The sequence below is a fragment of the Macaca nemestrina genome, chromosome 13 (assembly GCF_043159975.1).
Source record: "Macaca nemestrina isolate mMacNem1 chromosome 13, mMacNem.hap1, whole genome shotgun sequence".
Classification (NCBI taxonomy): Eukaryota; Metazoa; Chordata; class Mammalia; order Primates; family Cercopithecidae; genus Macaca; species Macaca nemestrina.
The window spans coordinates 76,753,549-76,777,748 of record NC_092137.1 but is presented as its reverse complement, the minus strand read 5'-3'; the positions used below and the strand labels follow the sequence as shown (position 1 = coordinate 76,777,748).

At 37.7% G+C, this 24,200-nt stretch overlaps 3 long non-coding RNA genes across 7 annotated transcripts in view; 2 read left to right on the top strand and 1 right to left on the bottom strand.

The window, feature by feature from the left end:
- Positions 1-11,982, bottom strand: part of LOC139357909 (uncharacterized) — a 36,746-nt gene extending 24,764 nt beyond the window's left edge. For all 3 annotated transcript variants that reach the window (XR_011611937.1, XR_011611939.1, XR_011611938.1), the window contains exons 1-3: positions 11,539-11,982; positions 7,503-7,691; positions 6,608-6,730 (exon numbers count right to left, since the gene is read on the bottom strand). This is a non-coding gene — a long non-coding RNA (uncharacterized lncRNA). The remainder of the gene's footprint in view (positions 1-6,607; positions 6,731-7,502; positions 7,692-11,538) is intronic.
- On the top strand, positions 7,717-11,294 carry LOC105465326 (uncharacterized). Of its 2 annotated transcripts, XR_011611940.1 has the most exons (4): positions 7,717-7,780; positions 8,475-8,511; positions 9,422-9,507; positions 11,146-11,294. It is a non-coding gene; the product is annotated as an uncharacterized lncRNA (long non-coding RNA). The 2 variants fall into 2 exon arrangements; XR_977484.3 differs by lacking the exon at positions 9,422-9,507 and having other exon boundaries at positions 7,727-7,780.
- Positions 11,983-12,893: 911 nt separating the features above from the next.
- Positions 12,894-24,200, top strand: part of LOC105465325 (uncharacterized) — an 80,373-nt gene continuing 69,066 nt past the window's right edge. For both annotated transcript variants that reach the window (XR_011611933.1, XR_977483.2), the window contains exon 1: positions 12,894-13,100. This is a non-coding gene — a long non-coding RNA (uncharacterized lncRNA). The remainder of the gene's footprint in view (positions 13,101-24,200) is intronic.

Sequence of the window (24,200 nt, the reverse complement as noted above, 5' to 3'; positions counted from 1 at the left end):
GTGTCTTTTCTTCTAACATTTATTTGATGGTCCATTCAACACAGAGGATACTTTGCTGAGGAAGATAGATAATACAGGCAAGAGAGCCAGGTACAGAAGGGGGTCACCTAATTTAGGTGGGTACGGCAAACACAGAGAACAAAATAAACAAGAAGTCTCATCATGATCTAGCAACTAATTTCCCTGAACTTATTACCATTCATTCCTTTCTATTATTCACTAAGAATGTTGACTCTTGCATATAGGAAGCAGTACAAGCAATCCAGCAGTGGCTGGAAAAGCCTGCATGCTGAGGAACAGCTGATGGAAAGTAAATTAAAGAACTTAGGGAGCCATACTAGGACCCTTCAATTAGAGAAGTAGCCTCTGGATTCAGCCCAACTCTGAACGTGGCAGAATTATTGTAGTGGCAGTACTAATCTTAGAAGCTGGCAGTCTTCCAGTTTCTTTGAAGAGGTCCCTTGTTTGACATCTGCTCCTGGTCTTTGAACTCCAGAGATAAGTTTGCCTATTGACAAAACCAAAACCATTTTATTCTCATGTGAGTGTCTTTTCTATGTGCCCCTGTGTTAACTTTTAATGCTCAGAATAAGGGAGGGAAATAAAGTTTCCATGAAAAATAGAATGATGCTCTGGGTAACTGCTATACAGTATGCACCATTAGTGATTTTTAAGAATTTCAATGCTAGAGGTGTCTGGAGCTGAGTCAGTTGAATGCCAGTATTCTCTGAAGAAGAAACATATATGCATTTTCACTACTGATGAAGCCAGAGATACCCAAGGATCCTGAAATATTATACCTTTGATTTTAGGAGCTCATTCAATGGCATTGCATAAATCCTTCTTTATGTAAACTAATCAGCATCACCTCCCATGGCTTCCAGTTAAACCAATCTTGAATGTCCTAAGTAAAAGATATTGGTAACAGGTGTATAAGTGCAGGTGCTTGAGTTCGGTGGTAGTGAATTACATTATCTACTGTGTCAATTTGTGACTGTTGAGACAAAGAGGAAGGCTTTGCAGAAACGTCTAATTGTGGAACCATTAAAATATTTTTCTTTGATTTTTCATAGTATTGATTTGTAGTTCTCTTCAATTCCATCTGAACAGGTAAAATTGGCTCTTTCTTACTCTGATTCTGCATCTCAGATTCCAGATTATTTAAAATTTGAATCTTGGTGTTAGTGATTAAGGTACAATGGGAAATGGAAAATAGAATTGTTCATATTCTTTGCATCAATAATAGATAAAACAAGATGTGATAAAGTCATATCTAAAAATTATCAGCTGAATATGAAGCAAAATCTCAGAATTTACATGACACAGCTGAATAAGCCATTTTGCTCAGTACAACTGTTGGGTTAAGACTGTAAAAATTAAATTCTCCAGGATTCTTACAGGAACATTAGGGCATCATAAGGAAAGATTTGGATCCTTAAAAATAAATAAAACAGCAGTAACACAGATAAGCCAGAAAATTTCAAGAATCACATCCCCCTAATAGCAGTTTTAAAATATGGCACCTAAATCCTTTGAAATTTCTTTTCTTTTTTTTTTCTTTTTTTTTTTTTTTGAGACAGAATTTTGCTTTTTTTGCCCAGGCTGGAGTGCAATGGCCTGATCTCAGCTCACTGCAAACTCTGCCTCCCAGGTTCAAATGATTCTCCTGTCTCAACCACCCAAGTAGCTGGGATTACAGGCACCCACCACCACGCACGGCTAATTTTGTATTTTTAGTAGAGACAGGGTTTCACCATGTTGGTAAGGCTGGTCTCGAACTTCTGACCTCAGGTTATCTGCCTGCCTTGGCCTCCCAAAGTGCTGGGATTATAGGTGTGAGCCACTGTGCCTAGGCTCCTTTGACATTTCTACCATTGAGACATAGGAAACATATTCCTTTCCACCAATCAGGACCCTGAAAATACCTGACTTGAATATGGCAGAAGTAATGCTATGCCAATTTCAAGGCTTCAGCCTCAAGAAACTTGCAGCTTCTGTTTCCCCCCTCCCCAAACTTTTCTTGGGATACTGAGGAACCCAACTACCACACCACAAGGAAGCCAAACTAGCCCAAGTAAGAGATCACAGGGAATGGCCTTGAGTAGGTGTTCTGGCCCTAAGCCATCAACTTCCAGACAAGTAATTGAAGATGCATCCATGTGATTCCAGTTCCCAAATGTTGAACTATTTCCAGCCTTCACTTTACCCTGCTAAGACCCCAGAGACCATAAAACAGAGATGATGCATCCTCACTATGACCTTTCCAATTTTGTAACCATTTGTGAGTACAATCGAGTGGTTTTTTTATAAAACAAAACTTTTTAGTGGTATGTTATTCAGCTAAAACTTTTTAGTAGTATGTTAACTAGCACATAACTACAAACATTTTTATGTGGTATCCCCTGCAATCTTACAATGAACTTTCTGGCCATAAGTAAATAACAATCCATAAGAAAATGCACATATTTTTTCATAGGTTATGAAAACTCTCAAGACAATCTGAAAGTGTTTAATCAATAATAGGAAATTAGAAATTTGGAGCAGATAGAATTTATTTCAATGGCTCACCTGAAATATTGTAATTTGTATGATAGTTCAACAACAAGCTACAGGTCTATGTGGAAGTACACAAACCTGAACCAGTAATGGCCAAGGCTAGCTTACAATTAAAGGTCTAAGAATTCCCTAGTCATTATGCAGAGGAAGGGATTTGAAAACACTAGGAGACATGAATTTTATGAATTCCGTGCTATACATATATTTTGCCTAACTACTGCTTCATTCTTGTATGCTGTTAAAATCCACTAGACTCTTTCTTTTTCCACATCAAGGAAGTATGTTGGAATCTTCCAAAAGTGCTTTACCCTTTTTCTTTCTTCATCAGCAAATTTTGAATTTTCTAATTTAGCCTGAAAGAAAGACTGATGGAGCTAAGATAACAATTTATATTATCATAAATATAATTGGAGAGTGGCCTTAATTATGACTATTGCTCCACTTATGCTCCTTGGTACTTGATGCACAGTACTTGACCTAGCAAACACATTGCTTTCCCTTCTAGGACAGGGGGACACCAAAAGCCAACCTCTCTCATCTGGTATGAGAACTCTATACCAATATGACTCTGATACTTTATTCCTGCCACAATTTAAACTGTAGATCAAGCTTGCCCAACCCACAACATGCACGTAGCATAACATGCATGTAGCCCAGGATGGCTTTGAACGCAACCCAACACAAATTCATAAACTCTCTTAAAATATCTCTCATGAGATATTTTCCAATTTTTTAAAGCTTATCAGCTATCATTAGTGTTACTGTATTTTACGTGTAGTCCAAGACAATTCTTCTTCCAATGTGGCCCAGGGAAGCCAAAAGATTGGACACCCCTGCTCTAGAGTCTTTGATCCCTTGGAGTCTAACAAGTCATCAGACTGGTTTATTATATGAATGATAAAATTCTGACAGGATCTAGTAAGCACAAGGAATAAGTTCCCTACAAACTTGCAAAAATATGTGGATGATGGTGTACATGAGATAAATCTCACAACACATACAGAATACTAGTACCTCAGTGAAGTTGTTGAGAATATATTGGCCTGGGCTGATCTGAGACATGCACTACAAAGTGAAGACACAGCCTACAACTTATTTGACTAAAGATATTTAATAACTGCTGTGCTTAGTTCAATTTTACAGGAGACATATACCATATTTAAACACCCTTCCGTTAATTAGATGGACAAAAGTGTTTTATGCTTAGAGTGGAGGCCTTCCATGACAGCTTCTAAGATGGATCCCAGTGATTTCCTACCTCCTTATATTCAAGCCCATTTTAATTCCATTCCCTTGAGGATGAACTGGACCTACTAGCATTTAGCAAATAGAATATGGTGAAATTAAAGAGATTTCAATTCTACAATCAAGTTTAAAAAACAACACTCTTGCTTCCTTTATCATTTCTCAACTGCTCACTCTGATGAGGCCAACCATAATGTTATGAACTGTGGCATGAAAATGTTCACATGTCAAAGAACTAAGGGAGGTCCCTGGTCAACACTGAGAAAAACAACTGAGACCCTCAGTCCAGTAGCCTTCAAGGAACTGAATGTTGCCAAGAGCCACATGAATGAGCTTGGCAGCAGATTCCACCTCTCCTCCCCATTCAAGCCTTCAAATAAGACATCAGCCTTGGCCAACATTTCAATTCAGCCCTATGAAACAAACTGAACCAGAGGACTCAATTAAGCTGTGCCCAGATTCGTGATCCACAAAACTTGTAAAATAATAAATATTTCCTTCAAATCACTAAGTTTTCAGGGTAGTTTTTCTTTAATACAGAAATGGGTAACTAATACAACAGTTAAGATGGGCTAATGATCTGGCGCTTCCACCCCAAAGCCCTCATTACCAAGTTAATGTTCAATATATCTGCAGCAGACTGAAGTGCTATGTGGTACCTGATGCAACCATGTGTAAGAGTAGTGGAACAGAAGACTGTTAGGTCAGGATCCATTTAGTGTGAAACCATTGTTTTTTTGAGAAAGAGTTCCTGATCATAGCGAAGCATATAACCACTGGACTTGAATGGCAGTGTGGACCAGAAGTTTTCCAATATTTCTAGCTAAGCACATCCAACAACATTTCATCAGAAACTAGTTCCAAACAGAACTCGAAGTCATAGTTACACACATATAGCTATGGTGCATCTTCACTCATTATATAAAGACTTTATAGTATATTGTCCAGTTGATAAAGATGAAAAACTGGAGCCTGATTTAAAGATGCCATCACACAACATAGTAGAACCAGCCAGACCCATTTTGCAGCAGTGTTAAAACTTTTCTCAGGGTTTATCGGGTAACAAAGAAAAGAAATCTCACTAGCAGATCTTCAAAAACTATACCTTTTCACTTTGCCTCAACGGAGTAGATGGTCTCAAGTCAAGATATATACTGATTTTTAGTGACCAGTAGTCTGCTCATATATCTAATAAAGGAATAGTAATATGAGAGGACTTTGTGGCAGGAAGTTTTGGTGAAAGAATATGTGGCTAAAGAGCTAAGAATGGACTTAGAGCAGTTCTAGAAAATTGTTGGTTTTTGACAGATTAGATATTTAAACAAACAAAAAACCCCACAAATCTTTCACAAAGATGTCTTCCAAAGTGCTGGCTTAGAGTCTGAAAATATGTGGATCCTATGTGAATATGCAGCAGAATGTCACCATTGCAAAACAGCCTCTCCATAATCAGAAGGACAAAGAGAGCCTCTGTGGATGTCCATTAGCCTCCTTTCCCATCCAAGCCAGGGTTCATACAATGAGCTCAAGAAACAAAGTAGTTAAAGGGAAGACATGGGACAGATTCATGCATTTAGCCATATGAAAGTTTCCCTCACCAGGTTTGGCTTGGCTATTCCTCTTGCTGAGACCAACTCCAAATCCATTATATGACACCATGCATTAGTGAACCAGTCAGCTCTCTGGTAGTAGGTTGATTACATGTGACCCCTTCTTATCACAAAGGGGGCAAAGATTTGTCTGCACCAAATAGACACTTAATCTAGATTTCAAGCTACTTTCCCTGCTGCTGTCAATATCATTCATCCATGAAATTACTCAATGCTTTACACTCTGCATCCAACCAAGAAACCAACTCAAAATAAAGGAAGTAAACAGGGGGCTGTTTGTGAAATTCACTGGCCTTATTTTCTATCAATCAGCTGTAAGTGACTGTTTCCCTAAACAACAGCAAAGTCCATTGAAAGCTGGGGGACAGCACAGCTCAATGGTAAGAAGCTGTTTCTCCCATAGAGATAATCTGTCACTGTCCCATACAAATAAACCCAGTGCCATGAACAAAGGAGTAATGGTAGAGGAGTTAAACGTATCTGTCAGGATTATAGCTAATAGCCCACCTTGAAAATTTTAACTTCTCTGGGTTGTATCAGTCTAGAGGGTTTATTGCAAGGGAATAGGCCCGTACTCATGGTTTCATTAAATTGTAAGCTAAAAGCATAACCTGGTTTTATGAAACTCTTAATGTTAATGGAAAAATTATGAAAAAGGGATTTGGTTTTTTAATTATTGGATTTGACCTTCCAGAGCAAATATGATGGGTATTTAGGAATATCCAAGAAAAAGAAATGGTTCTTGCTGGCTGCCTTTTATTCTGCCATCACAATAGTCAAGGCTTTCTTTTCTTAAGATTGAGAATTTTCCTTGTTCCTCCATATGAGTAAAAGTGCAAAGTGAATTCAGGTAGAATATAGAAGGGGTAGGGGAAGTAGTAATTTATGACTATATTCCAGTTGCAAATCAAGGGCACTCACTGGTCTCTCTATAATTTCATAGCTGCCATAATAAATGTATGATGTATTTTAATATAAATGTTTCTTTCACCCCTCTAACATACATAGGTTGTATTTATAAGGGGAAAAACTACTATTTTCCTCTAATGAATATAGAAAACTGAGATATGATCAAAACATATATAGAGGAAGAATAAGCATCACCAAGATATTTTGAGTTAGAAATTAGAGAAGAAATTAGAGTCCTTTGGGCTGCAAGTAAAACCAAACTAAACTATATTTACTCAGTCATACACCTGAAAGTTCAGAAGTAGAGCAGACTTTGCTTCATTTTCCTCAGATATTTTCTCATTTCTTCTCTCTACATCGGCTTGCTACTTAGGTGGAAGCCAATGCCCTGGGCAGAACGGACAATGAATCTGGGCACAAAACACTCACAGTAAGAGACACTTACTTACTTCCTATCTCTCTTAAAAGCCAGAATTTTTTCCCAAGAAATCTCCAAAGTTGTTTCTCTCAAAACTCACTAGTCAGATTTAAGGTATAGGATTTATTCTAAACAATATCTCACAAGAGAGATGTTATCACACATAAACATTTGAATCTGTGATGGTCATTTGTGAAGTATATGTGTTTGTGAAGACAGAGTTAAAATACATGAATGAAAATTAGGGTGATGTTTAAAAGGGCGAAAGGGAGGCGAATACTAAGTAGACCATCAGCAACCTACACTACAACACAGACCATGTAACATAAAATTTGAATGCAGGGACTGGTAATAAAAATGTGTTATCTCTGGGCTGGGTGCGGTGGCTCATGCCTTGTAATCCCAGCACTTTGGGAGGCTGAGGCGAGTAGATCACAAGGTCAGAAGATCGAGACCATCCTGGCTAACATGGTCAAACCACTTCTCTACTAAAAATACAAAAAAATTAGCTGGGCGTGGTGGCGGGCGCCAGTAGTCCCAGCTACTCAGGAGACTGAGGCAGGAGAATGGCGTGAACCCGGGAGGCAGAGCTTTCAGTGAGCCGAGATTGCGCCACTGCACTCCAGCCTGGGCTACAGAGTGAGACTCCATCTCAAAACAAACAAACAAACAAAAAAAGAAAAAAAAAAAACAAACCTGTTGTCTCCTATTGGACAGAATGTGAGGGACTTTATGACAGTATTATGAAAATAGAAGGATCATACCAGAATCATATTAGTTCAGGCATCTTTGGATGTAGAGAATAATAGTTTCTTTGCATTGGCACAGGGGTGGATCTCCAAAGGCTCTATCTGTGCTACAGGATTCTGTACCCTTGGTCACAGCTGTATCACATAACGGTAGACTTTTGACCCACTGGAACCCACGTAGATTCTTTCTCTAGAATTTCGTGTCTGAATAGAGTAAACCAAAGACCAGAGATCACTGAGGCTGTCATCCTCTTTGCAGTAACAGGGAAAAAGAGATCTACAAACTCCAGCTAGTAAGAATTTCAGAGCTTCCCTTATCCATGCCTCTCCTGCAGTTTGGTTGTGTAGCTTCCATTAATGCTGTGATCAAATCGAATCACCCAGTAAAACCTATTTTTTTTTTTTTTGCTAAAGTTATCTGATTTCTGTTACTCACAACCTTATATACCATTAAACAACACAGGTATGCTGTCAGGTTGGAAATCACTGATATCGTTCAAACTTTTAAATTTAACAATGAAGAAAATGAATTTTAGAAAGTGTAAGTTGGTTCATACAAGGACATTCAGTTTCTTAGAAGTTAAACTGCAATTAGAACCCACACCCCCTAATTCTGCCCAAGGATATTTAGGGATAGATATAAAAATTCTGACAACACAACCACAGCTTTACTTTAGGACTTTTTTAAAAGGAAGTTTCTACCAGTGGTTTGTAGGCACCCTGAGAGACTGCCGACCTTACAGCAAGTGCTATGACCCACTTCCTGACATTTTCTGGGATTTAGTAGCCTTCTCTTCTTCTACTAGACACATTTTATTTTGAGACCTCCACCCTTCTGCCATCAAAAGCTTTCCCCATTTTAACCTTAAGACATCTGAGCAATAAAAAAAAAAAAAAAAAAGTTACTGATTGTAAACCACATGGGTGCGCCTCTTTTATGGTATAGTCTTGCAATGTGTTATTACAATAACTGTCTGTTTTTTTCAGATATAGTGATAAAAGAAGCCTGAAAATACCCTTAAAGGTAAGCATAACACAACAAAAAAGGGAAATGAAGAGTATAGCATGGGCATACATTTTTTACATTGTTTAGTAAAATAATCAGACTAATAAGTCTTAAAATGTAGGTTCAGTCCTGAATTATTAGCAGTTTGGATTCTGATGGCATGTTGACCTTCAATCAATTTGTTTTATTTCCTTGAAATAACAGTGTCTGATCTTTGTCAGATCTCATTCAGTTCTGTTCGCTTTGGCCTAAAAATATGTCAAACTTTTAAGAAATGTAGTAAGAATGTTGATGTCCGTTGTTCTTTTAGATTAAAGAATTTGGAAAAAAGTTAATGTTCTTAATCTATGATCCCATTTACCACCAAGGACACACATTTAAAAACATAAGTTGGCCGGGCACGGTGGCTCACGCCTGAAATCCCAGCACTTTGGGAGGCCAAGGTGGGTGGATCACCTGAGGTCAGGAATTCGAGACTCCATCTCTATTAAAAATATATATATATATATATACAAAAAAAAATTAGCCAGGTATGGTGATGCATGCTTGTAATCCCAGCTATGCAGGAGGCTGAGGCAGGAGAATTGCTTGAACCCAGGAGGCGGAGGTTGTGGTGAACCGAGATCACGCCACTATACTCCAGCCTGGGCAACAAGAGTGAAACTCTGTCAAAAAAACACAACCAAACAAAAAAAAAAAAACAAAACATAAGTTAAACTGTCTCAAAAGTACCAATATGATGTGTATTTCATAGGTCAATCATGTATTTTGTAGGTCAAAAATATTTCCATTATTTGGAAAATGGAAATAAAAAGGAAATACAATAAAATATACTAATAAAGCAATAAAGCTCTAAGAATTGTGGAGAAAACAGTTGATCTATAAAACATTTTAAGGATTTCAAGTAGTATTTAACTTCATCTAATAGATACAAGTGAGACAAGGGGATTGATGTTCACGTGATCAGCAGCTGCCATGTAGATTACAAAGGGTCTTTGTCACATCCGGGCATGAGTAGGTACCAATTTATCTTCAGCTGGTATTCTTCTTATGTCTTAAGCACCCACCTCTCACTTCTCTGTGCCCTAGAGGTCACTTCTAAATATCTGACTATTCAGGGCTACTGTTCTACTATATCTCAATTTTAAGCAATTTTCTTCATATACCTCTGATTATTGGTATTTCCTCTTGTCAAAAGTAAGAGTTGGATTGGAACTAAGCTGGTAGAAAACTTCATGCCAATGAGTTAACTGGCAAAGGTAAATTTCTGCATCCCCCAGTTCTAAGGGAACGCCCATTTTTACAGATAGTTCCTAGCGTAGTGCTTCAAGCCAAACAGTGTTTGAGATGATGGAAAGTTTTGGTCCTCAGAAGGTTCAAAAGTGGGCCCACAGTTCTTGACTCTCCTCTGGTGACATACTGTGCTTCTGAGAAGCTTTGTGTGATTTATGAGAATGAATGAGGGGTAGCCCAATCAGAGCCTGACATACAGGGTGAAGCCTATATTGATGGAAGTTTAGTTCAGTCCTTGAGTATACCACGTTATCAACACCCTTATGTCTTCATCTTCAGACAAAATAGGCAACAGATTAATTGAATCTTTAAGGAAGCACTAGCCCTTTCTTAGATTCTTAAATTGTGGCAGCAAAAAGGGCAAACACTTGTCTACCTCCTATGATTCAGCAAAGAATTGATTTGTGATTCCTGAGCAATACGCAGAGAACATTTCCTACAAGAATTTGGTAGGGGGAGAAAAGGTGTTTTATTAATGTGGTTGAACACTGATTGAGCTTGATCAACAATACAGAACAATCTGCTTTCTAGGTAATGGTCAGAGAAAATGGCTCCAGGCTCTGTGCCTGCCTGTCTTCTTAGTACATCCTCTGGAGCAGATCATGTTCTCAGTCAAGGGAATTTAAAGAGTCATAGTCAATAACTCTGACAACTCACAATAAATCTCTGTGATTTGTACCACTGCTCAGGCAGTTAGGACCACGTGCCCTTTTAACCAATCCCTATTTTAAATTCCAGTTCTAAGGACGGGATGCCTGTCCTATTTTCCCTGTTTCTGTCTTAATTCCCTGGATTTTTATTGCAGTAGATTTAGTAGATTAGGGGTGATAAACCCCAACTCAGAGACAAAATCTAGACCATCACTTGTTTTTGTAAAGAAAATTTTGTTAAACAGTCATGTTCATTTGTTTATGGATTGTCTGTGGCTACTATTACCTTACAATGGCAGATTGAGTATTTACAGTGACTACATGGCCTGCAAAGCTAAAAATACTTACTGGCCCTTTACACAAAACGTTTCCTAATCCCTGACCAAAACACTGTTTCCAGTTCCCCTGACATCCATCCCAAAGTTTTTATCTTAACTCTATGACTTCATCTTTCTGATGTCTGCCCAAATAGCTTCCCTAATTTCTTTGAATTATTTCTGCTTTATATAATTTTTAATACTTATATTCAAATAATTTTAGATCTACAGAAAAGTTGTAAGAATAGTACAACGTTCTTATACACCTGTACTCAATCTCTTTTCACACCTTTATTACAACTATTAAAGAAATATTGATACATTATTAAGTACTGCACATACTTTATTCATATTGTCTTAAGTTTTTGGCTAACGTCCTTTTTCTTTTCCAGAATTTCATTGAGGACACTATGTCGCCATTTGGTCTTCACATCTTTTCAGGTTCCTTTAGACTGTAATTGTTTCTAAGATTTATGTGGTTTTAATAATTCTTACTTTGTGATGAACTTGAAGTTTGGAGGACTATTGATCATGCAAGTTGTAAAATATTTTTAAATCTAGGTTGTCTTACGTTTTTCTCACGGTTAGACAAGGGTTAAGAGGAAGGCCACTGCTCTGGTTTAAATGTGTCCCCGCCAAAATTCAAGTGTTGAAACTTAATGGCTGATACTATTAAAACGCAGGGCCTTTAAGACTTTAGACTATGACAGTTCCTCCCTTCCTGAATTAAAGTCCTTATACTACAGGCTTCATCTAGATTTAGCCCCTTTTCAACATTTCTGTACCTTCTGTCACGTGAAGAAACTGTTCTTCTCTTCTGGAAGATCAGCAATGTACCAATTTGGAAGCAGAAGCCCTCAGCAGACAACTGAACCTGCCAATGCCTTGACTCAGACTTCTCTGGCTCCAGAAAACAAAACAAAACAAAACAAAACAAAAAAAACTCTTTTCTTTGTAAATTAATCTATGGTATTTCACCACAATGGTGTGTCTGGAATTGGTGAGTTCTTGGTCTCACCAAGCCGCAGACCCAGTGCAGTGAGTGTTGCAGTTCCTAAAGATGGTGCGTCCTGAGTTTGCTCCTTCAGATGTTCACATGTATCCACAGTTTCTTCTTTCTGGTGGGTTCCCGGCCTGGCTGATTTTAGGAGCAAAGTTGCAGACCTTCCTGGTGAGTGTTATAGCTCTTAAAGGCAATGCGTCTAGAGTTGTTTATTCTTCCCGGTGGGTTCCTGGTCTTGCTCACTTCAGGAGTGAAGCTGCAGACCTTAACGGTGAGTGTTACAGCTCATAAAGATGGTACAGCTCATAAAGCTGGCTCAAACCTAAAGACTGAGCAGTAGCAAGGCTTACTGCAAACAGCAAACAAAACAAACCCTCAGCAGATTTTTGCTGCTGGCTGGCTCTGGCAGCTTGCTTTTATTCCCTATCTGGCCCCACCCACATCCTGCTGATTGGCCCATTTTACAGAGAGTGTGATTGGTCTGGTTTACAGAGAGCTGATAAGACCATTTTTACAGGGTGCTGATTGGTGCATTTACAATCCCTGAGCTAGACACAGTGCTGGACAGAAAAGTTCTCCAAGTCCCCACTAGGTTAGCTAAATAGAGAGTACTGATTGGTGTATTTACAAACTTTGAGCTAGACACAGAGTACTGATTGGTGCATTTACAAACCCTGAGCTAGATACAGAGTGCTCATTGGTGCATTTATGATCCCTTAGCTAGACATAAAAGTTCTCCAAGTCCCCACTAGATTTAGAAGCCCAGCTGGCTTCACCTAGTTGATGGTGCAAGGGTGCTGCAGGCAGAGCTGCCTACCAGTCCAGACCATGCACCCGCACTCCTCAGCTCCTGGGCGGTTGATGGGACCAAGCGCTGCGGAGCAGGGGGCGGCGCTCCTGGGGGAGACTCGGGCTGCTGGTCCTGAGCCCTGCCCCGCGGGGAGGCAGCTGAGAGCCAGCGAGCGGGGTACATGCGGGCCAGCAGTGCTGGGGCTCCCAGCGCAACCTCCGCAGCTGCTGGCCCGAGTGCTAAGCACCTCACTGCCCTGGGCGGGGGGGCCCGCGGGGCCTGCGCCAGCGCCCACCGGAACTCACGCTGGTCTGTGAGCGCCGCGTGGAGCCCCGGTTTCCGCCCACGCCTCTCCCTCCATACATCCCAGCAAGCAGAGGGAGCCGGTGCGGCCTCGGCTAGCGCAGAGAGGGGCTCCCACAGTGCAGTGGTGGGCTGAAGGGCTCCTCAGACGCCGCCAGAGTGGACGCAGAGGCCGAGGAGTCTCTGAGAGTGAGGGCTGCTAGCACATTGTCACCTCTCAGCAGCACAAACGGATGAAGACAACCACAGAGGTAAGTGCGTTCTCATCAAATCACAACAATTGTGTATGCAATCAACATGACTTACCCCTCTTGATGTTGACCTTCATTACTTGGATGAGCTAGTGTTTGCCAGTTTCTTCACTGTAAAGTTATGCTTCCCCATTCCATGCTGTATTCTTTAGAAGGAAATCATTATGCACCATGCTTTGCTTTTTTATCAGCTCTGTAGCCACATACTATTTTTATACTTTGTCACTTCCAAAACCTTAGCTGGTTTTTTGCTAATCCTGGAGAGGTTTGTGTTTATTTTCTGTCACCATACACTCGATACCATGCACTACCATCTCACAGGCCTCTGGCGAACTGGTAAGTGCCTGTGTCAGTATGGTTTTCCCATTCTGCTGGAGCTCTTCACTTTACATATGCTATTTTTCTCTGCTTTAAATTATGATCTTGCCAATCAAAGTTAATTATAGCAAAATAGATTGAGGTATGAAAGTTGAAAGATAGGAAAGAATATGTATGAATTATTACCACTAAAACTTATGACATGAAAAAATCTGATAGTAATTCCAAATATGTTGAGTTGGTGGAGATAGAAGGACATTAAAATTACTGTATTTAGCAAGCACATGAAAGCATATGACTGAAAGCTGATGAGAAAATAAGATTTGTGCAGTTCTTGAGAAAAGATAGGTTCCTGGGTAAGATAATGAATATTAATAGTGTATAATTACATACAAAATATAGCACAGGCATATAATTATCTAATTTCAGAAAAGGTAAAAATTTAACACAACTTACAGCACATTGGGACAACAGATACCATAAGGACTCATAAAGAAGAGCATGAGGGAATATATCACAAAAACATGCATTTTAACCAATTCACAACTGCAAGTTTATTGTAAAAAATAAAAAAAGTGAAGATAAGTGAGGAATCTACTCAAATAAGAAATCCTACTTGCTTGTGGATGTATTAGAATATAAGATAAGCTTCATGAAAATCATGTTAGGGTTCAAGTAACTGCTTTTAAGAACTGGAGATCATAACAATCCAGGAAAGCATTTTAGCTGCTACTGAGCTGGTTGGAAATAAAAGTACAGCCTGCCCTTGGATGTATTCACAGAAATGGTAATGTTTATTAGTATGTGAGAGTCAGCCATTAGGTGTTACTACCTTAATCTGGATCAAAATGCATAACAAATAATTGAATTAGGTGTTAGTTTTTCAAGTTAAAAAAAAATTTCCTAATTTAATCTCCAACCAATTTGAGATTCGCTAACAATTTCCTTTTTGGTAGCTCAAGTCCATTAATTCAAACTTCCAGCATACAAAGCATCTCAGTTTTAGTAAGTACATTTTTTTTTCTCAAGGGTGTTTGTTAGTTTTGTGTGAATTTCTATTTAGAAAAACAGCAAATTATGTTGATAAATACTGCAGTTAAGTGTGTTGAGGATTCCAGCTGTGTGTTTTCTCATCTATGAAGAGGTTTGGGAGGGAAAGTTAACCTTGTTCTTTCTGTTTTTTGTAAAGTGAAGCTCTCGCCTTTGGGATAGGTGATAATTAGAACGAAGAGTGGGACAGTTAACCAAAACATCTGACTGCATAATTAGATAGACTTAGTTTTATTCAGATTGCACAAAGAATGCTTCAGGCTTCCTGACAGCAGTGGGCAGACTCCTCAAGCTTCCCTTGGAGAAGTTCTTAGGTAGGAGCCTTGCCTGAGAAAGGACTGCAGAGTGGGCTTCACTGATGCTGATGGCATGGGGGTCATGCAATGCCTGGGAAGGAAGGATATGGCTTGCCTTTCTGTCAGATTTTGTTTTCGTCTTCTGGCTTTGTCTCTGAATACATCTAGATTTCTTTTTTGTTCCATGAAACACACTGTTTTAAACAAGAACTCAGAGTGGAAATCTAAGGCTATAATTTGCTTTAGTGAAATATACAAGATGAATGCCTAAAGTATTTCCTCAGAGGCAAGTCTAAATTCTACTGCCTAAAATATTAGAAACAATGATTGGTACACATTATTTACCCATCTGACTTAACTTTATTTAAAAAGGTACATTGATACATACATTTAAATATTTTATATTGACCGAATATTCACAATCTATGCTTATAGTTTTATTAATATAATTTATCTTTCACTGGTCTTTTAATTCTTAACTTCCACTGCCTTTAACTTCTGTATTATTGGTACATTTTATAGCTCTAGCTTTAGGGTCATGGTGTTCTCATAATTATCGAGGTCATCAATTCTTTATTGATTGAGAAATAAGAGTATTGAACTACTCGTCATTCTTGTAAACACCATGTTTCTTGGATTAATTTCAACTGATTTTTCATCAGACTATAAAAAGTATACTAGATTGAAATGGTAATTCTCAAGCAAAATCATTCATTTATCATCATCTGTTTAAGAATTTGAAATACAAATCATGAGGATACAAAGACACATACTTTATCTTAGTCTAAAAACCTTAGCTATGTTTTCATTTGCATATGTTTTATTCCACCCACCTCTCCTCCCTCTACATCTCCTCCCCACCAATAGATTAATGATGCCATAATATGTATGCCTATACTTAGAATAGTGTTGCTGTGATGGATGGACCCAGAAATGTACTGCACAGATTCTGACTTAAAAGAATTGCTTGTTACCTAAACTACTGGAAGACTTGTCAGCCCCTTTAGGGATTACCAAAGCTGTGGAAAGTATGATCACCTTGCCCAAGGATGATCCACATCCAATGGCTGACTGAGGCCAGGTTATAAAGGCCTGATCATTTTGGCCTAGTGTGGCATAACACTGATGAATTGTTTTTGCTCCTGCAGTTCCCAGCTGACTATGGAGAAAGCCAAGATGCACTGTGTCCTGTATCACAGCTCTACTACTCCCATTTAATATTTCCTCTCCTTTTCCTCTCTCTCCCTACCACTGAACTCCATCTGAGTCTGCTTTCAGAATCTACAAGCCCCTTGCTGGTGTCCAGCAAGGTAATAAATAGGCCTTTCCAAACAAGCAGTCCAGTGCTAGCTGGTAGCTGCACTACGTAGAGATCTTATATAGTACACTCCATGCAGCTAGAACTACATATATCTTATGCATGTTGAAAAATAGTGACAATTCCAACATTCCCTTAAGATTTGTAGCACTTAAAAGATGACAACAAAGACAAAAGATGTGGCAGTGTTGTATAGAGGCAGAGCAGTAATTCATAATTCTTAACAAAAGAACGAAGTTAAAACTAAAATTATTTTATTCCTTTGCTGTGATAAAAATAATGTTTCAAATATTGGCATAAAACAAAAGGTGCCTAAGTACCATAGAATGGTGAGAAGGTAGATGTGGTCATTGAGGACTTCTCTGTACAGGTGATGATTTAAGGAGTTGAAATAAAAATGATGTAAGACTATCAAGCAGTAGGAAACAGCTACTTACTTCATCACTGTTAAAGAGTCAACACATTAATCTTGTAAAGACCTGGGGAAGGGGTCTTCTGTTTATGTTAGCATCACCTGAAGTTTGAAACCAGCACCTAAAGGATTTCTTGAATTAAACTAGGCCTCAGGGATCCATTTAGAGTTAAAATGGGAGGAAAAAATTTTCTAGGTACAATCGTTTCAGATTCCCTTCTAATGAGAAGACTAAAGTGAAATTAACTACCAAAGTTGGAGAATGAAGAGATGTGTGACAAGAAATAACCTGGCCATTCCAGATACATCCTCTGAGGCTTGGTTGGTCCACAAGGGCAATGAATGCCGTATACAGAGGGGACTAAAAAGTTATAGGAAGGACGACAGAATTTCAGACTTTCACCAGGAAACAATTTTATTAAAAAAATGAAAATTGTATTTATAATTGTTCAATGAATATTAATGAAGAACATTTGCAGGGCTGTAAATTCCAGAGATATACCATTATAACAATAATAAACCATTTATTCTAAACCTGAGAATGACAATTTATGTGAAAGTACTTTATAAATTTAAAGAAAAACAAAATGTTACTTAGCACCAACACACTCAACTAATATATTGCATGGTGTGTGAAACTACTGGGAACTTTATCATTTTTATTAATAGTAGTATGAAAAAGTCTCTTTATCTTTGTTATACATCAGTTTTATATGCAGTAATAAATATTATAATTAGGTATATATAAATACACATTTGTATGTGTACACATTGATTTCTGAATCAATATTTCATAGGTAAGGCACAATCATACTTCTGGTTAATTTCAAAAAAGAAATGATGTTTTCAGACATTCATTATAAGAAATGTAGTCAAGAGTGATGGTGTATTTTATTATCTAATATTGTATGGAAAGCTATCAATTTACCACTGGCTTTTATAGTTGCTAAAGCATGAGGGACCTCTGATTATTTAGGAACTCAATGTCATATTCCACATTCTCTTCAGAAAAAGTAATCTCAGTCGATCGACTATCAAGCTTCTGTCCAAAACTTTTATGGAAATATTTATGGAAACTTGACAGATTTTCAGTCTATTCATTTTATGTTTAAGTGAAGCTGGCTTCCTTTGGGGAAACATACAAGTATCTTATTATTTGATTTTCTTGTCTAGTTACAATGGCCTTTCATAGCAAGGATAATATTTAAAAAGTAGTACTGTAAGGTATTCTATTATGTCTTTTTCTTTTTTGTTTTTTCATTTTTAAACACTTGGTCTTCGATCAAAGTAGTTACAGAATATGATTAGAGCTATAAACCTGCTCCCCAGAAAAGAAAAAAAAATCTATAAAAATGTGTAAATATGCATGCTTCCTTTTACATTTACTTTAACTATACACAGACTCCCCTGATAATCATTCGTGGACTTTAAGGGCAGAGATAGCAAGTTGAAACCTTCTATAGTAGTTCACACTAATTCTAGTGTTCTTTTTTCTTTAAGCATCTTGCTGGCTATTGGTTTCAGCTAATATTTTACTGTGAGTTTATTAGGAGTTTTGTACAAGATACTGAATTTCCTCACAGGACATTTTACAAATTACTCAGATAATTTTCTCATTAGATATATTAATATAGTGTTTTTTAAAAACATATTTTTTCTCATACGAGAACATTTTTGTATCCTCAAACTAAATCTACTCGGTCTACTTTTATTTACTGCTGGATTTTAAGGGTTCTCTAATATAAACACTCTCCCAAAAGAAGGCCTCTCACTACCTCCAGTTTTAAACGTTATTCTGAAAGTGTAGCAATGCAGTAATACTTCAATAACGAAAACAAAACATATAAATTTGTAGAATACATTTTGGTGACACAGATATTAAAAAATTTCACTGTTGCTAAAGATATGATAGTTTCTCCAGAGAATAATCTAAAGAACAATTTAAATAAAAAATTTCAGTAAAGTGGCCAATTATAAACAAAGTATACAAAACCAGTGTCATATGCTTTGGTTGTGCCCTCATTCAACTCTCTACTTGAATTGTATCTCCCAGAATTCCCACGTGTTGTTGGAGGCACCTAGGGGGAGGTAATTGAAACATGGGAGCTGGTCTTCCTCATGCCATTCTCATGATAGTGAGTAAGTCTCATGAGATCTGATGTGTTTATCTGGGCTTTCTGCTTTTGCTTCTTCCTCATTTTCTCTTGCTGCCACCATGTAAGAAGTCTCTTTGCCTCCCACCGTGATTCTGAGATCTCCCCAGCCATGTGAAACTGTAAGTCCAATTAAACCTCTTTTTCTTCCCAGTCTCGCGTATGTCTTTATCAGTAGCGTGAAAACGGACTAATACACAGTGTTTCCTACATGTTAACAACAATTACTTGACAATATAGTGAAGTAAAGTTTCTATTCACAAAAACAAATAACTTCTATTGTTTAATAAGAATTATACAAAAAGAAATGGATGGCATTTTAAGAGTTGCATAAGTGAAAGGAACATGTTTTTGTATAGTAGATGCCAAATGATTCTAAGATGAATTTAGTGACTACATAAAAGAGATTGTGTTGGAACTTGATACAATAATTTTATCAGAGTAAATTATAAAGGTAGTAATGTAATGGGATTTGTGTTATTAGATGTTACAGTGTTTCAGAAAATTAAAGTGTAAGAAAAATGCAATTTTTACAAAATAAATAGAATAGAAAGTCCACAAGCAGATCCATATATGTATAACATATTTATTAGTAAAATGAACGTGTAATTCTTTGTCAAGGCTATAATTTAAAAAATAATGTAAAAAATGCAAATTTAGATTTTCATATAACATATTACCCAAAAATAAGTTCTATATGAATAAAGATGTAAATAAAATAACAAGGCAAAACACTAAAAAAAATTTTGTGCTCTTTTTCTGGGTAGATAACGTCTTTGTAATAATAAATGTAAAGGTAGAAACAAACAAAAATTTTACTGGATTTTAGTACCTAAAATTTTAGAACATTTGTATATCGAAATTACCTTAAAACAAACTGGGAAAATGGCAGCATTTATTACAAACATCTAATATAATTATGTAAAAAATTGTTTAAAAGTAAGTCGAAGGACAAAATGACTTTAATAAAAGAAATAATCTAAGCACATAAAAGACAATTCACAAATAAAACAAAAAGGACAATTAAAAATGTTTCAAATATTTACGAAAAGTAGCAATCATAAAAATATACATTTAAAAAATAAGATTATATTCTTCTATCATTAGCTAATAAAGAAAAGAATGGTGAAATCTAGCATCAGGGATAAATTGCATTAATACTCACTCTACACCACTGCCAAGAGAATAATTTAAATATATATCTACACTCTTCCAAGACTAAACCAGGAAGAAGTTGAATCCCTGAATAGACCAATAGCAGGCTCTGAAATTGAGGCAACAATTAATAGCCTACCAACTAAAAAAAGTCCAGGACCAGAAGGATTCACAGCTGAATTCTACCAGAGGTACAAGGAGGAGTTGGTACCATTCCTTCTGAAACTATTCCAATCAACAGAAAAAGAGGGAATCCTCCCTAACTCATTTTATGAGGCCAATATCATCCTGATACCAAAGCCTGGCAAGGACACAACAAAAAAAGAGAATTTTAGACCAATATCCCTGATGAACATCGATGCAAAAATCCTCAATAAAATACTGGTAAACCGGATTCAGCAACACATCAAACAGCTTATCCACCATGATCAAGTGGGCTTCATCCCTGGGATGCAAGGCTGGTTCAACATTCACAAATCAATAAACATAATCCAGCATATAAACAGAACCAAAGACAAGAACCACATGATTATCTCAATAGATGCAGAAAAGGCTTTTGACAAAATTCAACAGCCCTTCATGCTAAAAACGCTCAATAAATTCGGTATTGATGGAACGTACCTCAAAATAATAAGAGCTATTTATGACAAACCCACAGCCAATATCATACTGAATGGGCAAAAACTGGAAAAATTCCCTTTGAAAACTGGCACAAGACAGGGATGCCCTCTCTCACCACTCCTATTCAACATAGTGTTGGAAGTTCTGGCTAGGGCAATCAGGCAAGAGAAAGAAATCAAGGGTATTCAGTTAGGAAAAGAAGAAGTCAAATTGTCCCTGTTTGCAGATGACATGATTGTATATTTAGAAAACCCCATTGTCTCAGCCCAAAATCTCCTTAAGCTGATAAGCAACTTCAGCAAAGTCTCAGGATACAAAATTAATGTGCAAAAATCACAAGCATTCTTATACACCAGTAACAGACAAACAGAGAGCCAAATCAGGAATGAACTTCCATTCACAATTGCTTCAAAGAGAATAAAATACCTAGGAATCCAACTTACAAGGGATGTAAAGGACCTCTTCAAGGAGAACTACAAACCACTGCTCAGTGAAATCAAAGAGGACACAAACAAATGGAAGAACATACCATGCTCATGGATAGGAAGAATCAATATCGTGAAAATGGCCATACTGCCCAAGGTAATTTATAGATTCAATGCCATCCCCATCAAGCTACCAATGAGTTTCTTCACAGAATTGGAAAAAACTGCTTTAAAGTTCATATGGAACTGAAAAAGAGCCCGCATCTCCAAGACAATCCTAAGTCAAAAGAACAAAGCTGGAGGCATCACGCTACCTGACTTCAAACTATACTACAAAGCTACAGTAACCAAAACAGCATGGTACTGGTACCAAAACAGAGATATAGACCAATGGAACAGAACAGAGTCCTCAGAAATAATACCACACATTTACAGCCATTTGATCTTTGACAAACCTGAGAGAAACAAGAAATGGGGAAAGGATTCCCTATTTAATAAATGGTGCTGGGAAAATTGGCTAGCCATAAGTAGAAAGCTGAAACTGGATCCTTTCCTTACTCCTTATACGAAAATTAATTCAAGATGGATTAGAGACTTAAATGTTAGACCTAATACCATAAAAATCCTAGAGGAAAACCTAGGTAGTACCATTCAGGACATAGGCATGGGCAAAGATTTCATGTCTAAAACACCAAAAGCAACGGCAGCAAAAGCCAAAATTGACAAATGGGATCTCATTAAACTAAAGAGCTTCTGCACAGCAAAAGACACTACCATCAGAGTGAAGAGGCAACCTACAGAATGGGAGAAAATTTTTGCAATCTACTCATCTGACAAAGGGCTAATATCCAGAACCTACAAAGAACTCAAACAAATTGACAAGAAAAAAACAAACAACCCCATCAAAAAGTGGGCAAAGGATATGAACAGACATTTCTCAAAAGAAGACATTCATACAGCCAACAGACACATGAAAAAATGCTCATCATCACTGGCCATCAGAGAAATGCAAATCAAAACCACAGTGAGATACCATCTCACACCAGTTAGAATGGCAATCATTAAAAAGTCAGGAAACAACAGGTGCTGGAGAGGATGTGGAGAAATAGGAACACTTTTACACTGTTGGTGGGATTGTAAACTAGTTCAACCATTATGGAAAACAGTATGGCGATTCCTCAAGGATCTAGACCTAGATGTACCATATGACCCAGCCATCCCATTACTGGGTATATACCCAAAGGATTATAAATTATGCTGCTATAAAGACACATGCACACGTATGTTTATTGCGGCACTATTCACAATAGCAAAGACTTGGAATCAACCCAAATGTCCATCAGTGACAGATTGGATTAAGAAAATGTGGCACATATACACCATGGAATACTATGCAGCCATAAAAAAGGATGAATTTGAGTCCTTTGTAGGGACATGGATGCAGCTGGAATCCATCATTCTTAGCAATCTATCACAAGAACAGAAAACCAAACACCGCATGTTCTCATTCATAGGTGGGAACTGAACAATGAGATCACTCGGACTCAGGAAGGGGAACATCACACACCGGGGCCTATCATGGGGAGGGGGTAGGGGGGAGGGATTGCATCGGGAGTTATACCTGATGTAAATGACGAGTTGATGGGTGCAGCACAGCAACATGGCACAAGTATACATATGTAACAAACCTGCACGTTATGCACATGTACCCTACAACTTAAAGTATAATAATAATAAATAAATTAAAAAATGTATATCTAGTCATTTATTTATATGTATCCAGAATTACCTTTAATAAGTGACTATGCTAATGTTCCATTATTAGTATCTCCGCCATTTGTAACCAAGTTCAAAATTTTGAGCTTAATTGTATTTTTTAAATTTTTCTTCAATAAATATTTTGGTAGTATAACAGAAAGAAAAATTAATATTAGCTTGGACAACATGGTGAAACCCCATCTTTGCAATAAATGCAAAAATTAGCCAAGCTTGGTGGCAGGTTGCTGTAGTCTCAGCTACTTAGGAGGCTGTGGTAAAAGAATCAGCTGAGCTTGAGAGGTTGAGGCTGAAGTGAGCTGTGTTTACGCTACTGCACTCCAGCCTGGGTGAGAGAGCAAGACCCTGTCTCAAAAAAAAAAAAAAAAATATATATATATATACATATATTTATATATATATAAAGGTATCCATCCCCTCCCATTGAAGTATCAAATTGAAACTGAGGTTTAACACTTCTTTGCACTTGAATTAATGGATTGTACTTCGAGGTAATAAGCAGACTCCTCAGAACTTATTTCCAAGTTTTAAAATCACACCACGGTTAGCAAACTTCCTTCATCTCCAAGATGGCTGGTCAAGTTACTGCTAAGAACTGTGCCATGATCCCCACTCAATAGAGGGAAATGAAAGATGATAAAGGACTTTGTTTGCAGAGGAAACACCTGAACCAAAAAAGGTAGTCCTGCTTCTAAGAATCTAGAATTAAAATAAGCACACTGGTAAATAAAATATGCTTTAGTTCTTTTGGCAATGAGAAGCAAATGAATCACTGTCTGATAAAAGACATACGTAATGATAGTCATAGGAGGCAGACAAATTCTTAGGCAGACAGGGACGGATTCTCAGTGAAACTCAACCTTCAAGCCAAGGACAGCCTAAAGCCTGAAAACCAAGCTACAAATTCAGGATAAAATTCATGGACCAGATTGAGAACTTACATTCCTGTTTGGTGCACTCTCTCCTGATTGGTCCTTATCCTTCACATTTTATATATACCTACCTTCCCCCAGTTGGTTTTTTACACTGTCATCCTGAATGGGGCTTACACTGTCTTTCTGAATAGTGCTTTTTCCAAGCCTACCCAAACCAATCAGCATGCCCTTCCTCATGCCAAGCCCATAAAAGCCCCTGGACTCAACCTCATTGCTGGCAACCTACTTTCAAGTCACTGCCAAGAGCTTTTCTGTCAATCAATAAGTTCTACTCTGCCTTAACCACTCTCTAGTGTCTGCATATCTCATTCCTCTTAGTTGCAGGATGAAAACTCGGAACTCACTGAGCTACAAGAGCAAAAGAAGTTAACATTCCTACTCGCCAAACTACAAGAGTAAAAGAGCTATAGCACTAGCTGGTCATGTCCAAATGGTTTGTCAATCTATGAGAGGAGGAGATACTGTAGTTAATAAACCAGCAGAAAGATAATGCATATTGGTCCAGAATTTTCGAGAACAGATTGGGTCTCTTTTGGTTGGAACTGCTCATTCATGGATCCACTGGAAACAAAGAAATTGTACTTTCCCTGTAGGGTAGACCATGGAAGGGTATTATTTTTATTCATGTATTGATATATTGG